Below are 12,065 nucleotides of genomic sequence, written 5' to 3'. Positions count from 1 at the left end.
CACGATTGGGATTCAACGAATACATGCCAATGATAACATCAAAGTTCTTTATTGAAACTGACATTAGGTTAACGAGGAAATAGTGATTACTCAAGGTAAGGGTACAGTTTAGGAATAAATCGTTAGTGCACTCATTCTCACTTTAACCATCTCGATGGTAAATGTTTCGGTTATTAGATGAGGACTATGTTTATGAAGATACTAGAATGAATGACTAATAAAACTTCCTTGACACTAGGTTCGAAAAAGACGCAGGCATAAGAATTGTCGAGAAGAAACATACCCGCGGCGGAGGTGGAATCAGCGTTTGCCTCTTCCGACTTTATAGCCAGAGCTATCCCAGCATTGCTAGCTGGTGCTGCTTTGGGGCAGTTCCTCTTGAAATGCCCGACTTCTCAACAGCCATAGCAGACCTGTTCGGCACTCGATCTGGAAGCTTGATTGTTTAGTTGAGTCCATGCTTTACATTTTCGCGCAAGGTGGCCCTTTTGCCACAGTTGATGTAGATCCTCTCGAGGCACAAGCCAGGGGTATAATGGTGATATTTACACTTGTTGCACCAAGGGAGGTGACCCGCATACCTAGTGGTAGGCGCTTGAACTGTAGACACAACAACAGGAGTAGTGGCAGCTTGAACTGCCACAGATTCATGCCTTTTGGAGGGTCCTTGTGAACTCTGACCCTTTCGCTTTTTCCAAATAACCTTATTACTCTCATTATGCTCATTCTGATGTTCCTGAACATTTTCATGGTTTTGGTGGTAGGGGTTATATCCTGGTCCATCGAACCTGTCAGGGTACAATAGCTTCATTGTAGCCGTCACTACGGCAGAAATAGCCAACTGGAACATCACAGGGTCGAATTGAGAAGTAGGTGGTGACATAGGGTTGTTATTCTTTGAGCTGGGTCCTCTCTTTGGAGACATTTCGATCTAAACGATTAGGAAAAAGAGGATAGTAAATCCTCTGAATTAAATCAAGAGATATGAAACAAGGGATATCTCTTTATGACAGACATAGAATTCTATTAAGCGATAAAGTAGGAATAAATTATTAAGACAGATATATTATTGCTAAAAGAATAATCGAGAGGCAACACTTGAATGAGGGTTTTCTACAACGAAGTTGCATCTAGAAATACTCCCATAGTATTTCACGCTTTGTTACGACGATGGCTCGTTGTTTGGGGATTCGGTAAGTTTTAGGCATGTTGAACTCCGCAATCACTCCCAGGCACATGTTGGCCGTGTCTCGAATGAATATAGTTGATCAGACTATATTGATCCTAGACACGACTAAATAACTGCGCAGGTTTAACCGCAGTGTACAACACCCATTTACTTATGTTTTGTTCTACTTATAGTTACGAATCTCGACGGTTAGTTATACTTGTATACTTTTGAAATTATTTATATTTTAAGGTATACTTTTAGTTCAGAGCACTTAGGCCCCTTAATGTTTATAGTCTTATACCATGTAAGGTTTGGTATACTAGTTCACTATAAACAAGGGCTCTGATAACAATCTGTCACACCCCGAAACCGATGGCGGAAACGTTCCGGGGCGGAGGACGTCATGTAAAGTATCACAACCAATGTACATAGTAAGCATAGTAAACACGAAACATTACATTACATAGATTCATTTCGTTAGTTTGAAAGTGGAAAAGAAAAGTAATACAAGTTTTGTAAATACATAAGTGTTAAAAAAAAGTTAGACTAGACTTCCATCTGCTCTGTCTTCTGCAAAAGGACGCGATATACCTGTCTAAGGAGAACCTGAGAATACAAGCAGTTTAAAAATCATCATAAAGCTGGTGAGTTCATAAACTGTTTGTTTATGTAAAAAGATCATGTTTTCCTTTGGTTTTTCCGAAAAAGTTTGTTATCCAACAAAATTCCATATATTCTTATAAGTATAGTTGAGTTATCCGTTTAGTTACTTGGTCTAATTAAGAACAGTTCAGTTATCCCAAGAAAAACCCTTATTTTCCTAAAAGTAAAGTTTAGTTACAGTTCTATATTTCCATTCGATACAACGGTAGATAGTTTAATACGTAAATCTACATATATTTGAAAAATCCACTGGGAATACCATCTAGTAAAACTATAGATTAAAGAAGATATAGATTCAAAACCACTGGGAATACCATCCAGTAAAACCATTGATTAGCTAAGATATAGATTCAAAACCACTCAGAATACCATCCAGTAAAACCATAGATTAGATAAGATATAGATTCAAAACCATAGGATTAGCATCCCGTACTAGATATAGATACTATAGATCGAAGATAGATATAAAATCAAATCCGTGAATAAACTTATATTAATACGTATTGTGAGTCGGGTAACCATGCTAATGCGACACCGAGACCTCCTTGACGTTTGTCAGACGTCGGACGATTTCCAGAATTTGTCACCCCAGGCATACCCGCCTAACTGTAGCTAGCAATTTAGGCGTGGGATTGTCAGTCCCGAATAGATCTATTCACAAATTCCACGCTCCCCCTCCTAGAGACTCTGGTTACACTTCCGGGGAGGATTTACTGATAACCCAAAGGGTAATGACTAATCTCACAAGCTAGTATTAGATTACTCATGGTGTTTTCAGACGTTATCAAACATACTAATCGTTTTAAACATAATAGAGTGAAAACAGTTAAATACAATGAAATTATCTGGCAAAATACTCTAAATTAAACGGAGATAAACTGAATCAGACATAGTTTATCTAAAAGCTTTACATAAATCTGAGCATCATTAAACAAGAACTAAAGATCCCAAATTATTCCCATAATAATTTGATTAATTTGATTTTTTCCTTTTCTGAAATTCATGTAGTTATAAATGATAAAAAATGCCTTGTGCTCGGCATAATACATAACGGGTAAAGATATCTAAAAGTTAGCCATATATTTATAGAAATACATCAGTTTTAGGTTTTGAAAACATTTATAGTTTGCTTGTATTCCCACCCTGAAAACTTTGAATCGCTAATTAGATAAGATTATACACTCCAAGACGCGAAAATACTTCAAAATAAGTGTTTGGAGTGACCCGGGTGACATCTAAGGATGTATAAGGCTTGGATATGGAGTTTACCCTTCAAGAGTAAACTCACAAGAGAGTTTACGGCCCTAATGACCCACTCCCCATGAGTTTACAACCGTAAACTCATGGTGGGGTGTTCTAGGGTGCTAAATGGTCTTAATTCACTTGGGAAAATTGGCTAGGATCAAATCTAGGGCATAGGAAGGAATTAAACTCACAAATGGACCATCAAATGGAGTTTACGGCAGTAAACTAGGATTTTACGGCCGTAAACTCCCCCACACTCAATCCTTTGATGTTTTGGTGGTCATAGGCCTTTACAAGAGGTTCTAGCTAATTCTACAAGCCATGGAATGAGTTTAAAGCACCATTTGACTATGTTTTAGGAGTTTACGGCCTAAGAACCAATTCTTGGGGGGTTTACGGCCATAAGCTCCTATGGGGGTTGGTCTAGCGTGTTTAAGGCCCTTATCTTGTTTGTGGTTGCTTCTAGACTTCATTATAAGGCTTATAAGGTGTGTAAGTGGCATTTTAACACCTTAAAAGGAGTTTACTCCCCATGAATAGGTGTTTACGGTCCAAGCATGTGATTGGGCCGTAAACTCATGTTTACACCCTAAATGAAGAGTTAAAGGTGTTCTAAGTCCAATTTGGTAAGCCCCTAAGTCATATCTAAGCTCCAAATGAGGTTTGGAAGGGTTTTATGGGTCAAAAACCCCTTTTATGTGAGTTCACGGCCTAGGGCTGTTCTAGGACCATAAACTCATGCTAATGGTCCTTTTTCATAGATTAACCATGAATTCGAAGGTTAATGATGATATACTAGGAGCTAGGATAGTTACCTTGATGATTTGAAGCTTGATTTGGGTGATTTTGGCTCAATTTCGAGTTTTAGAGAGAGAAAGTAGAGAGAGAGTAGAGAGATAGTGGAAAAGGCTTCAAATGAGGCTCTCTCAAATTTATATATGCTCAAAGTTTGGGACACGGTGGATTTCTACCCGATACTGGTGTTAGACGAGACTTTTGGTCACACCCGATTAAGTTACCGTAATTACAACTTAGATGAAACTAAATATTTTTCTAAATGAAAATAGAAAATATTTTAATGTTTTAAAATTTATCCCATCACTTATGAAACCTAAATAGATGTCGCAGTTAAATTCATTTAAAACAAAGTTAACGGAAAAATTGGGACGTAACGACTTTATTAACGGAAGCGGGTTACAGTGATGGAATAAATTACGGGTTGTCACAGTAAATCATGAGTGTATTGTTTCTCATGGTAAATCATGAGTGTATTGTTTCACATGGTAAGTCATGAGTGTGTTTTGTTAGAGGTTTTGCTGTCAAGCAACGGTTACAGACTCATGGTAGCAACTTGTTAGAAACATTATACTTCGTCGTTATACAAGTATTAATGTCCTACTTATAACCTAGTTACTACTTGTATTAAGTAGATAATTATATCTAGCACACATACTCATTTAGAATTGAAATAGATTTATACAAAGCGTTTTTACTCGTATAGAATTGGAATAGGATTTATATGTAGCAACTTTCGTTTGTATGGAATTACAAACACTTATATTCATAGTATATGAGACTTAAAGGTAAACTACTTATTTGGTAAGTAAACCATTATACATAATATATATATACTAAATGTTGGAGAGTCAAAATGATACTTTCAAAACTATAATTTTTGAACTTGAGAAAAAGTGTTATTTTTATATGGATTCAAAACCTGTGAACTCATCAACTTTATGTTGATGTATTTTTAAATGCATGTCTTTTCAAGAAGTTGATAACTATGATATGAGAAATGATGTTACACCGCCTGGTGTTTTAGTATTCGGCAGGGGTGTGACATATTGGTATCAGAACTATTAACTATAGTGAATTAGTACTTTCTTAGGAAAGCACAACTATAGTTTAGGGCTTACTCTATTAGGTTTAGGTATATCCCTTAGCCTACAAATATAAAGTATTATTAATTATACTACTAAAGGACTACTGACGGGAGCGGTGACAGGATAGAGATGTCGCTTGGGTTGCTAGATTTCAGAATGGCTATATGCTAAAAAGATCATGCCCTCCGACTGTCTTGACTGGCCGGTGGCTTATCAGCTAGACCTGAAGTAACAAACAATAATTAAAAGAGCACGGATACAACAAATATTAAATACAAAGTCATATCTTAAGACTCAGACCCACGAGGATAATAAAAGTAAATACCTGGAATGTTTTTGATCTCAAGGATTTAGATCAGATATTCCAACTAAAGTTCATATGTGCATAGATCTTATCACAACTAGATGTAGGTGTACCACTATATTTTATTATGATCAGATCATATGAACTATTTAAATTGGGAGTAATATTTGATAGACTAAACACTTAGTGTTCCAATATGTATAAGAGCAAAACAAAATGCCTAGAAGAAGTAGCACTCGGCTAAACCTTAACCGACGACCAAAGCCACAACAACAACAACCGCAACCACCACCACTAGAAACAAACCCTCCAGTAAGTTCAGAAGAACTTGAAGAAATCAGAGCTCAGAGAATCGTTGCAGCTCTTGCTAATGTCACAAGAGGAGGAATTAGAAATGAAAGCAATGTAGGGACCGCTAGAATGTATACCTACAAATACTTTATGAATTGCAAACCAAGGAAGTATGCTGGAAAAATCCCATGGTGCACTCAGTGTAGTCGCCATCATCTACATAATTGTTCATGGTGCAGTCAATGCAACCATCAGCACACAGGTGACAGTCATATTTGCATGAAGTGCAAAAAGAAGGGACACACTGGCAGTTACTGCAGGAGCACAACACCTACAATAGAAAATCAAGGAACAAAAATTGGAATAGGCTATGATGGAGGAAGAGCATGTTTTGAGTGTGGTGAAATTGGACATATCAAGAAGGAATGTCCAAAGTTAAGGAGTCAAGGAAGTTAGGCCTTGGTAGGGCAATCGTAATAGGAAGAAGGGAAGCTATCCAGGACCCTTCGGTTGTAAGTGGTACAAAATAAATTTCGAGATGAAATTTAATTCAACGTGGGGAGAATGTAACACTAGTCAAAATAGGTCAATAACAATCACATGTGATTATACCAATCATGTAATGTGATTTTGTTAAAGTAATAATGTAGTAAACTTACTATGTATTTCATGACATTTCTAATATAAATATGAACTTTCATACATAATTTATAGTATTAATCAATGTATACGTCCATACGATTCTAAAAATATAGAGAACATCTAAATCTAACTTCGCGTGAAGAAGTTATGATAAACCGAACACTATAAATCTCTATAATAAGAGGAATTAAAAATATACTTAGAATTAGCTATTGGAGTCTAAAACAATGTTATAGTACTTCTAAATACCTATGCGTGGATATAAAGAACGTCAAAAACGGAGTTTGTATGCAAAAGTTACGACCATTCGAAGATACAGTTGTCAGAAACCCTAATCTGATTGAACTCATGAGGTGAGCATAGATATTCATGAGGTGAGGAGTCATTTTTCCACATCTCGGTATCTAGAAGGTGTGACGAGGCTACGAGGGGATAAGATCCAAACTCACGACGTGAGAAAGGGTTGATTGACGTTGTGAGGAGTCAAAGGGACACCATCCGAAGCTAGGGACAAAAATGGCAAGTCTACAGGGTGACCAGCCATGGCACACGACGTGAGAATATGTTACTCACGACGTGAGAGGCCAAAAATCTTCCTATAAATAGCAGGGTCGACCTTGACACTTCCTTACACCATTTCCATTTCTCCTCTCTCCTTTGCTGAAGCACTCTTGCATCCCGAGCCCCGACGACCTCGTACCGATGACCGTTTCTGCTTAGATTACATAAAATCACGCTGTTAAGGTGAGTTTCACGGCCCCAATTTCTAATGATTTCACGGGAAAACGCATGCTAAATATTTTATACACGATAATATTATGTCTATATGATAGTGTATTGATATCAACATAGACAGTTATATTAACCGGGATATAGTTGCTCTAAATATAATATTTTTAATATATACAAGTATTATCAAGTTGTTAGCATGTTCTTGTACTAACGTAGATCTTAAGTTATACTTCGGATTCTATATATATTTTGTCACACCCAAAACCAGAACGGCGGAAACATTCTGGGCGGAGGACGTCATGTATAGTATCACAACACAGAATAATAGTAAACAAGCAAACAACATCATCCATTGCATTAATAATGTATTTTAATACAAGTCAGTTCTATACTGTTTATATGACACCAAATATATGAATCAAAATAAAAGATGTGTCTTGAAATGTGCTCCATCTTCTCAAAAGCTGGCCTCGATACTTTTCTACTGACGACCTGAGAATACAAGTTATTTTGAAAGAGTTTATCAGCTTTAAAGCTGGTGAGTTCATAAGCATTTTAGTGTCATTGTTTGTATGAAAAGGTTTGTCAGTGTTTGAGTGTATGAAATTGTAAATGTTTGTAGTAATTGTTTGTATCCTCTAGAAAATCCTATATTTTCTACTAAAAGTAGCCTTCTACCAAGGCATCAAGTGTGTTGTGTGTGTGTTCATTCTAAGAGTAAGTATTCCTCCCAAAAGTGACTATCATTAATAAAATATAGTTTTACTTTATTATTTATGTGAAGATCACAAAGTAAATGTAATGGGGAAAATATTGAAGTACTGTAGTTTTATGTTATAACAACTACTGCTGTACTAACTACCTTAAACAAATAGTTAATTAAAGTATAATGTGATATAATTGTAACCATACTTGATCGACCTAGTAAAACACGATGCTCGAAGACGTCGAAATGGTATGACATTCATCACCCGAAGACATGCAGGTCCCACTGTAGCTAGCAGTAAGGTGTAGGACGGTCAGTCCAGTATAGATCTATACACAAATTCACGCTCTCCCTTCAGAAGACTCCGGTTACAAGACGAGCCATGACAGTTACATGCCCTGAAGTAGTGCCTCACATTTATGTTATAGTGTGTATGTATTGTATAAACTAGTGTAGTGCATGTCCTCTCTGATTATCATCATAGTATGTTCTGTGACATCCCCAAAATCTCGGCTAGAAAAGACCGATTTTCATTTATGCTTTTAAAATAATTTCAGAGTAAATCCTTTTGATTTGAAAGAGTTGCGGAATTTGTTCCCAAAAACAAAATATGATAAATAATATTTACCAAAGCATTTCATAAAGAAATGTATTTTCATTATATAATCAAAACTCGGGATGTCATGTTCCGATATAGACCATAAAGCATAAACGATCACATTAAAAGTCGTTCAACAAATATATACATATACAGACTTGTAAACAAAACAACTTGATGATACATCCATCTGATGCCCTTGCGCCACTTCCTGTAATACAAATAAACTGAGTGGGTCAGGCTTGGGAGCCTGGTGAGCATATAGGGTTTTCAACCCACAATAAATAATTATATTTAATTCCACCAACCAACAATAACCCAATTACCCATTCCCGTTATTCTCACTTTACGTCCCTAATACAACTAACATAAGGGACCTAGTCTAAGAATATTTCATTGGGGCGACAACACATGCTTCGGGGGTTCCTCAACAATATAAGTCAAATAAGGCAACCATGAAGGGGATGGAATACATCGAATGAACACCCAAGTTCATTAACACCTACAGGTTATGAGCCTGTTAGCGTTCCACTGAACTGTCTAGAAAAGTCCATGGTCGTCATCTAAATTCCGCTAGATCACTAGATCAAAACAACATCGAGGCCTCTCATCTGTTTATTACACACCAACTACCTACCCATGTCCTACCCAACATATTAGTAGATAAAAATATACATTTTTATACATAGTTTTAAAACCTGTATAGCATGCTCAATCAATATATTTTCCACATAACAGATGAGGCACACACACATAACACGTATTTCATAGAGAAATAATTAGATCTATAAGATAGAAGAAAGTGAATATACATTCACACATATAACAACAAAATATACACATAACAAAAAAATATACACATAACACATATTTTATATAAAATACTTCATAATTGTGCGTTAGAAGAAAGTAACCACACACTCACTTGATCAGAAGATGATCGGACAGCACTACGACTTGTAGAAGTAGTATTCTTCGGCAGATCTGGAAGATCTCCACAAAAACCGGACTCCTCGCAGGCAGAGCTTCGGCTCGGGAATCTTACTTCTCGGGATCTTCGGGACCTCGGGACTTGCTTCGGGGCTCGAGAATGATACCGAGGCTTCGGGATTATTCTTGCACGAAAAACGATGCAAAAATGCGAGAAATGGGAAGAAATGAGCAATGAACTCGGTTGCCCTCGACCTCCTTTTATAGGGGCTGGAACTTCAAATTACGCTGGGCATAATATGAAATTACGCTGGGCGTAATGACGATAAGGTCGCTGACTCCCTGAAGGATAATATCGATTAATATATATTTAAATAAAATATCGAAAATATTTAATAAACTTCAAAAATTCATATATTCCTCATACGAACTCCGTTTTCGACGTTCTTTATATCCCCACGTAGGTGAGACTACACTCTACAGCTTTCGTTTAGACTCCGTCGGCTAATTTTGAATTTATTTTTAGTAGGCCGGGATAGGAAAACTCCGTTATAAAATCATAACTTCTTCATCTGATGTCCGTTTTCGCCTATCTTTTTATCGTTTTACTCCTATTAACGAGACCTTCGATTTTCGTTGATATTGTTTCGGCTAAAAACCACTCGATCTCAAATCGAGTATTCGGGCTGCATACTGCTAAGTCGAAACTTCGAAAAATCATAACTTCCTCATACGAAGTCAGATTTGGGCGTTCTTTTTATGCACGCTCTCGGTTTTACGAACTCTACGACTGTAGTTTAGATCACTAAGGCTAAATATTGCTCTAACGTAAATTTCACTTTTTACGTCATTCAGCGCTGCCGATTCTGTCGCGAAACTTCGACAGGTCATAACTTCTTCGTCATAACTCGGATTTCGGCATTCTTTATATCTTCGAAATCCTTGTTTTGACACTACATCTTTATGCAAAGATATTGGGCTTATCTCATACTTTAGTTTTCACGCTTATTTTATTCTTAATTCATTAAATTATAATAATTAAGAAAATAAACACATAATTCACATAATACTCAAATAATACGCTCTTATTATTTCAAAACGGGTTACAAAGGTTAACCTAGACTATTACATCAACGAAAATGTCTAGCCTGGAAACGCGGACGTTACAATTCTCTCCCCCTTAGGATGATTCCGTCCCCAGAATCACACATCAACAAACAAATGCGGATAGCGGCTCAACATGTCACTCTCCGTTTCCCAGGTGAGATTTGGCCCATTCGAATGTTTCCAACGAACAAGCACTAATTCGACCATCTTGCGTCGACGCTTCTTAGTCTTTCGGTCAACAATTGCCTCAGGTTCTTCATTTAACCTTTTGTTTTCATCAATTCTCAATTCAGAAATTGGAATTATATCGGGAACTTCTCCCATGAACTTCCTCAAATAACACACATGAAAAGTGTTGTGAATTCCATTCAGTTCCTCTGGTAGTACTACATTGTAAGCTTGGTTCCCAATCCTCTGAAGAACTTTAAATCGTCCAATAAACCTTGGGCTCAACTTTCCCCTTTTACCAAATCTTATAAGTCCGTTCCACGGCGAGACTTTAAGCAAAACCGAATCTCCAGCTTCAAAAGTCATCGGTCTTCGCTTCTTGTCAACATAGCTCTTTTGACGATCTTGAGTTGCTAACATTCTTTCTCTAATTACTTTCAACTTTTTAGCGGTTTGATGGACCATCTCGGGACCCATAAACTGCTTTTCTCTAGCCTCAAGCCAACAAGACGGCGTACGACACTTCTGTCCGTACAAAGCTTGATAAGGTGCCATCTTTATGCTCGAGTGGAAACTATTATTGTAGTAAATTCTACCAAAGGTAAGTGTTCATCCCAGTTACCTAGGAATTCCAGGGTACATGCTCTCAGCATATCTTCAAGTGTTTGTATTGTTCTTTCACTCCGACCATCAGTCTGCGGATGGTAAGCCGTACTTAAACACAACTTGGTACCCAATTCCTCTTGTAGACGGTTTCAAAATCGTGAGGTGAAACGGCTATTATGATCCGACACAATCGTTAACGAAACACCGTGAAGCCTCACAATTTCCTCCACATAAGAACTTGCAAGCTTTTCCATAGACCATTTCTCATTGGCAGCTATGAAATGCGCACTCTTAGTGAATCGATCAACGACCACCCAAATCATGTCGTGACCACTTTTTGTTCTGGGTAGTTTAGTGACAAAATCCATCGCAATGTCTTCCCATTTACCCATAGGCACAGGTAAAGGTTCTAAACTCCCATATGGTTTCTGATGTTGTGTCTTGACTCTCGCATAAGTCACACACTCGGCCACATACTTTGCAACATCAAGCTTCATCGTCGGCCACCAGTAGTAGGGTTTCAGGTCCCTATACATTTTAGTGCTACCCAGTTGAATCGAGTACATGGTCTTGTGAGCTTCTTCCATCAGAAGATCTCTAATTCCTCCAGACTTAGGTACCCAAATCCGATCTTGGAACACCTTCAGTCCGTGACTGTTTATACCGAACACTAACGTTTTACCCAAACGTTCCGCCTTTCGGTCATCCTTCTCTAAAGCTTCCTCTTGAGCTTTCTTTATACTCTCCACAATTGTTGAGACAACTTCTATTCTCAACGCTCTTGGCCTCTTCCTTTCAAGATTGACTTTCCGACTGAGAGCATCAACAACAACATTAGCTTTACCAGGATGGTAAAGTATCTTACATTCATAGTCCTTGAGTAACTCTAGCCAGCGTCGTTGCCTCATATTTAACTCTTTCTGATTAACGAGATATTGGAGACTCTTATGATCAGTGAAAAGTTTACACTTCGTGCCATAGAGGGAATGCCTCCATATTTTCAGAGCGAAAACTACCGC

The sequence above is a fragment of the Lactuca serriola genome, chromosome 4 (genome assembly GCF_051521515.1).
Source record: "Lactuca serriola cultivar US96UC23 chromosome 4, Lser_US96UC23_V15, whole genome shotgun sequence".
NCBI lineage: Eukaryota > Viridiplantae > Streptophyta > Magnoliopsida > Asterales > Asteraceae > Lactuca > Lactuca serriola.
The sequence above is the reverse complement of the archived record's forward strand: the minus strand, read 5'-3'. Positions refer to the sequence as shown.